This window comes from Priapulus caudatus, unplaced genomic scaffold (genome assembly GCF_000485595.1).
Source record: "Priapulus caudatus unplaced genomic scaffold, Priapulus_caudatus-5.0.1 Scaffold85, whole genome shotgun sequence".
Classification (NCBI taxonomy): domain Eukaryota; kingdom Metazoa; phylum Priapulida; class Priapulimorpha; order Priapulimorphida; family Priapulidae; genus Priapulus; species Priapulus caudatus.
In genome coordinates this window covers 350878-357983 of record NW_014577146.1, presented here as the reverse complement: position 1 = coordinate 357983, position 7106 = coordinate 350878, and positions in this window count along the sequence as shown.

Genomic DNA, 7106 nt, shown 5'->3' with positions numbered 1-7106 from the left:
GAGAGAGAGAGAGAGAGAGAGAGAGAGAGAGAAGGGGAGAGACAGATAGACAGAGCGAGAGAGTAGCGGGAGAAAGTTGATAAAAGATTTTTTTGAAAGAGAGAGAGAGAGAGAGAAAGTGGAGAGGGATAGAGATCGTAAGAGACAGGGAGATGGCAAGAGATAAAGACCAATGAACCCGTCTGTAAGAATAGCCAGCGGCCTCTGGCTCACATACTTGCACACATACATACTTGCACATACAATATCGGCTCACATACTTGCCCCGTCTGCAGCTAGTACTGTTGCTAGTACACACGCATACTGCTCAAGGCAGTCTTTCCTCGCACGTTTACATATAGAGTAACCGTAACAAACCATGCGATCACACCGTTGCTTCTCCCACATAAATTCTAGGAGTACTTAAAAATAGGTGGCTAGAGTATAATTACATATACGAGCACGCGTGCTTCGTATCACGTTTCTGTAAGCGCGATTATGTTGGAAAATGTCGCTTATTTTTTGACAAGAGCAGGCAGTTCGACGTCGTTAATATTTTTTGCACGCATGTGAATGCAAATTTTTTGCAACGAATTCATTCTCATTCACGCCTTACTCTTGTTTCGCTCCACAAATGCAACCAGAAGCTAGGCAACGAAATAGTCTTCCTACGTATTGTGATACTATACACAACCTTCTGTTTCTTTAGAGTTGAACTGCCGAATATCCGCAAGTCTCATCTAGTATTTACAATGTAACGCATAAGTGACAGGATAGCGATGCACAGAACAACGCGGATTGTAGATAAATTTTCGCGCGTATATATCTGCTCGCGTGCACGCACGCGTGTGTATGTGTGTACATGCTTGCGTAATGTGTACGTGGGTTCGTGTGCACGCGTCCGACATGCTGGGCCCTTCTGTAACTGTCCGACATGCTGGACGGTCTCAGGCCATTTGTATTGTCTACAAAAGAGCGCGGACGTTGCGCAAGACAATACACGCGCGCGCGGGATATCACGCGAACAGCAGGGAGCCGTCTGGATATAGTCATTGAACCAGTAGAGCAGTCGCTGCCACAAACCCGACTCGAGTCCAATGAACCCTGCAGGCGTGCAGTGCGAACGCTACCGGCAGGAATTAAGCTAGGTCTAGGTATCCGGGAAACACAACTTTATAGTACGATAAGCTGCAGCTACTCGAGCATGAATCGCACCGGGATCCGGCATATACGCGCCTCTGGTGGCGGCTAGAGGATCGCGGGTAGGATCTATGATCCAGTCACGGAATCCATCCAACACGTTTTCATATCAGATCACGCTATGATATTCGGTCTGACAAGAATTTATGATTAGGTTAGAGCATGACCATGTAGGTGTTGGTGAATGCGGAAAGGCGCAATGTCGGAATTGATGCAGAACAATTCTAATCAGATATAAAACACGTATGCGCAAGCAATTAAATTCTCGTAGCGCGATAGAAAGATGATAATGTGCGCTTGTGCGCGTGTAGTATGCGCGCGTGTGTGTGCACGTATGTGAGACAGAACTATAAAGGGAGAGGAGCGGAAAAGGGAGAGCGAGCGAGAGACAGACAACGATATATATATATATATATATATATATATATGCAAGATATAAGCAAGATATTCATGCTTTGCAAACGGTATGTTTGACCTGTCAAACAGACGGATATGAACCGCTTTATCGGGCCTAAAGCCTCGGGTCTCAAGCCTCAAGTATAGTTATACGGTCTAACACCCTCCAAGCTCACTATACCTTCATCTCGTGGGCGTGTTTTGTACGATTGCTATACTTTTGGCGTCTACGACTATGGCAACTCATTTTTCACCCACGCGGAAAATGACTTCCGTGGGTGATTCGAAGCCGCGCGCGTCACAGTCGATTTGATGAGATGGTTGGGTCGTTTGGAATATATTGAAGTTTACTACCACATAGAGATAGATATCTTTGGTTGGAACACCCGCAAAACCAATGCCGCCAGCTGTTGTACATTCACCCGATCTCATAGGTTAACACTAACGTCATTCAGTTCTGGAAACCTTATTAAATATCTCCTTTCATCCATCTTTATAGCTTCAATCGCACCGGGATTGACTGGTTCGCCGATTCGTACTCTGTATCCCACATAGGTATAAAGTGCGTCCATAAAGCAGCTTAGACTTGTACATGGTGCCAGCCACCAAGCGCGTGCACATCGCATATCGAAAATCCTCTACATTCTAAAATTTGTATGAGCATGAAAAGCCCCGATTTTGTGTATTTTCGATATGTTTATCCCATTTCGCACTTACGCCATTACGTACGCTGCCCATGAGACTATAGTTGCTTTAGTTTACTTTATTTGCACTGGCATGAACCAGTAATATAATCGTAGCATAAACAGTATAAATAGTAATCTAAATGTATACAATATTGTATATGAATATAATTTTACGGTATATAATTTTGATATACTACTGAACTGTAAAAATCGTTAAAATATAACTGCCAAACATAATATCATAATGAGACAAAGGAAACCCGAGTAAAAGTAATACTGAAAGATAAAATATTTTCAACTATACTGAAATGTACGAGCTCCTTCTGTGTACTCTTGCCGGACCATATTAGGTTAAGCCGCTTACATCGTTGCGGTGGGCATGAAGCGCGAATAATTCTCCATCCGCAGCGAACGTCAAAATGCTCTAGATCAGGACATTAGTTGATTCCTACTAGTACTGAACAATAAACAGTGGCGCCCAGCGCTTTTAATCGAAAACAATAGTAAAAGCTTGACTCGTGTGATCCTTTAGCTTAAGAGGGAAATTGGTTATTTGCCCTTTATCTCCGACTTCTGACCCTTAATTCCCAGTTTTAAACTGCGGATGCCCTTTTGGACTGCACCTTCTGCATGGCACATATAAACAATGTAGGTAAATTCCTTTAGGTATACTGCCATTGTTGATGTCCCAACGGATGCAGGGATGCTTGAGCACCCAGACGTACGTGCGAAAGCACGGGACGCACAGACGCAAATCGATCTTTTACGATCTCCACTCTTACGAGCTCAAGTCTACGTATATGAGCTAAAAAGTGAAAGTGAACTAGTTTTATCACTGCAGCGTAACAATTCTCGTGGAAATAAACGAATTCTCGGGTATCCGGCAGGTCATCCGACATTGTCTCCTACTCGTATGCGAAGTTGCGGGTGATCGGTAAGAAACCTGACTGCAACGCCCGAGGCAGGCAAAACCAGGAGGGCAAAAGCCGAGAGAATTATATGTGCACTGGAACAGGCGTCACGTCACGCTGTTGCAGTCAGACAATCGTGCATCGAATAGCAAGCTTTATGGAGGAGTCCGAAATAATAAAAGCACTGACCGCATCTGACATTGCGCAGATCGCACAGGGGCAAAGTCAACCTGACGGCGTCCGTGCAGACGCTCTCTTCCCATTCCCCCGACGATAAAACATAATTGGGCCATTTTTCTTTTCAGCGTTTTCAGAGGGTCATTGTTGGCAGCATTCCACGCCCGCGCGGGAAAGCGCTCGCATAGTCTCGCTCACGTTTTGTCTCTGAACTGCATGCAGTTGTCTGACAAGTACTGGTTGACTTCACAGGCCGCTGCGCGCCGATGCAACGCGAAGCGAGATTTCGGCACGCCGCCAAGAGAGAGAGAGAGAGAGAGAGAGAGAGAGAGAGAGAGAGAGAGAGAGAGAGAGAGAGAGAGAGAGAGAGAGAGAGAGCGCGCCGGATGACCGCAGTTTGCGAGGGTCAGTGCGAGTCCCCGCCGATGTAAACGAACCCGGGAAGAAACTGGCTGAAAACGCGCTTTTATCTGTCATCAGCAAGACTCCTGACTAATGGGAAGACCCCCACGGGAGTGTTCGCACTTGTGGGAATATAGCTAGTGCCAACAATAGGGCTGCGATTAACGACCGACTGGGTTATGACCAAGGATAGGGTTATGCCTATATAATGATAGGATTAGGACTATGTAAGAATAGAGTTAGGAACTATATAAAGATAGGGTTGTGGCTATGTAAGGATATGGTTAGGGCTAACGATCACACTATGGGTAACAATAGGTTAGAACTAGCGATGGAGCTACGAATAAGGTGAGGGTTAGGGCTATCGGCAGGGTTAAGACTAAACCGACCAGGCTCTCCGACTGTTACACGACGGAGGACAGTAGCCTCTCGCCACGTAGTGTTAAGCGAGATGGGAACTTGTGGCTAGGTTAAGACTAACGACGGAGTTAGGGCTAACAATATGGGTAGATACTCGAGCTACGTTACTGTGCCCATTGTTTCCCTGCATTGTTTCCCTAAGATTGACCAGTAAGAGGTGAGCACGAATATCTTTCCCCAAGGACGTGATACGCTCTGCCGTTCTCCGCTGTGCTATTTGCGTCGCGTGTTGCTGGGTGTTGTCCGCGCCACAACGTATATGCTCAACTACTACTAGCCAGCCGGATGCACTTTACAATAATGCTCGGGGAGAAAACGGCATTTTCGCTGCAATATCCCGCAAAAATTCGTCGAGCTATTTGTTCCGTGCGCGCGAGCTATAGCGTGCGTGCGTGCGTGCGTGCGATCATACTTGCGAGCCTGAGTGCATGCCTGCGTGTATACCTGCGTGCGTTCGTGCCTGCGTGCGTGCGGGCCATGGCGTGACTCATCGGAAATACTCGCTTAGAAACGCGAGGTCGGCGGTGCGGAGAAGTAGTTTGAGAATCAGCTTACGGCGCGATAAGTGTCGCGCGCTCAGTTGTTCGCGCGGGACGGCTCGCCACTGTTGGCTTGCTTGGCCTCGCTGGTGCCCACTATACTCACCGATACCAGCCGCAAGGTCGCCCGCACGCACACATTCACGCGCACACACATGCGCGCGCCCTCACACTTACACATAGAGAAGCGCACACGCACACGTATGCGCACGCACACGCACGCACTAACCCTAAACATACCTCATATAAAAATATAAACATATAATACTAAACAACCTAAAACTACCTCGGGTACATATCTGTAGTACCTGATACGACAACGACCCCATCTGCCTTATTGGCTTATTCGCCACCGTAATGCCTTCGCACTGGGTTATAAATAGATCGGTAGTTTGAGCTGGTGTAGTTATGCACAGAAAGAAAGCGCTGCGTCACGAAAAAGGCATCGATGAAACAATCACTGGGCGTTGCTCCCCATTGTAGTGCAACCTCTCAGAGATTGCGTGGATTGGGATGGCGCTGAATATGAATAAACGTGCGCGCTGCAATGTGTCGTCAACTTTTACTGCAAATCAAAATTTGGCAACTCAGCTGCTGTAAAAGACTTCAAAATCACTCGCTACTCTTAAATAGCCCCGTAGGCGCATACGCGAGATGCACGAAACTGTGTAAAATGAAGGTGTCAATTTTACCGTATAAGATCGGGTTATCTTATTAGAAAGATCTGGCTATCTTCTATAATTTTACATGAGTTTTTTTTATCAAATCAATGCAATCCCGTTTTAGTTTTCGCTTATTGCGTAGCGGGTGTGTTGTTTGTAACGTGAGAGATAATTAAGGAAACTTAACTCGGTTGCGAGGAGAAGGAGACGAGGGAGAGAGGAGGTGAAAGAGACACAAAAGAAAAAGTGGAGAGATAGGAAGACAGCGAGAGTGATGTACACACAGATAGAAAGCAAAGGAGAGTAAAATACATAAGAGACGAGCGAGATGGGGGAGAGAGAAGGGGAGATAGAGAGAGAGAGCAAGAGAAAGGGAGAACGAGTAAGAAAGAAAGAAAGAAAGAAAAAGAGGAGAGAGAGAAAAAGAGAGAAAGAGAAAGAGAGAGCGCGGGAGAGACAGTCAGATTTTTGCTTGCTCTCTTATCCATTCCAGGTCTTTTTTACACACAACGTCATTAGGTCTCTCGCCTCGCTCTCACACTCCACTACAGCCTCACAGTCTCCCACTTTCTCTTCTTCTCTCACTTCTCATCTTCTTTTTTTGCAGTTCTCACTTTCTCAACGTAATTCACATTCGCATGAGCGTGTCACGATCCTTATGAACTTGCGTGTCTGAGTAGGCTGAGAACGGCTCCTTGCAGACTCGCAGCCACGGCTTAAACGAACAATCACGTATTGAATTTAAAAAGTCAATGCATGTCAATTAAATACTGGTTGCATGGTCACAAATATTCACCCCTGCTCCCGTCTCCTACCTGCAGGATTCTGTGCACACACACAGTCGCCGATCAAACGACTCGTTCAGGGTCAGCGTAGGAACCGTTTTCATGTTAGCTGAGTTATTTGAACTTGCCACGTCTCGTTTTCGTATTTGCCGTCGGTGATGAGCGCAATTGAGAAGGCGAGAGTGTTGATCGTTTTATTATAGGCAATGAGCGCGCACAGTGAATATACGCGAAAGGCACAGCGCAGCGCACCGCGCATGAACACTCCTTTTAATTCTCCGGATAAGATCTTCCGCCGCAAATGTAACTTTACCTCGCATTTAAACAATCAACAACTGATTAATTTCCCGTCCAGAGAGACGAACTCGGCCGTGAATGCAATATTTACCTGGTAATTCGAGTGATTAATTAACTAAGCGATTAGTTAAAAGCTTAATGTTACACATCCACGCAGCTATAGACGCAGTTTCTCGCACACTGCATTCCGCGGCTCATGATCAGGTTGCCGCTGTCTGAACCATCATAGAGTCATGACTAAAATTACGGCTACTTGGGAATAGTACTACTATACCAGTCACGGCAAAATTGCCATTCGTTTGACAGCCGTTTAGAAGAAAATGTTAGGACTAGGCCCAATCGTAGGGCTAATCATCGGACTGATAATGGCCCCCTGCTTGGCTTACAACTACCAATAACCCTTCACAGTCCATAAAGCCATGCTCCAACAAGTAAGAATGGTTAAAACCACGGAAAAGAAGACTTAGAAAAATGGATGGGTAACATGAGCGAGGGGGGAAAGTGCGCGACACCACGAAAGAAAGAAAGAAAGATAGATAGGGAGATGAGGAAGGTTGAAGAAGAAAATAATGAGAGAGCGAGAAAGTCTCGTCTTTTAATACTCTAAAATATTCATACGCGTAAAAAAAAGACAATCGAAATTATGCTGAAT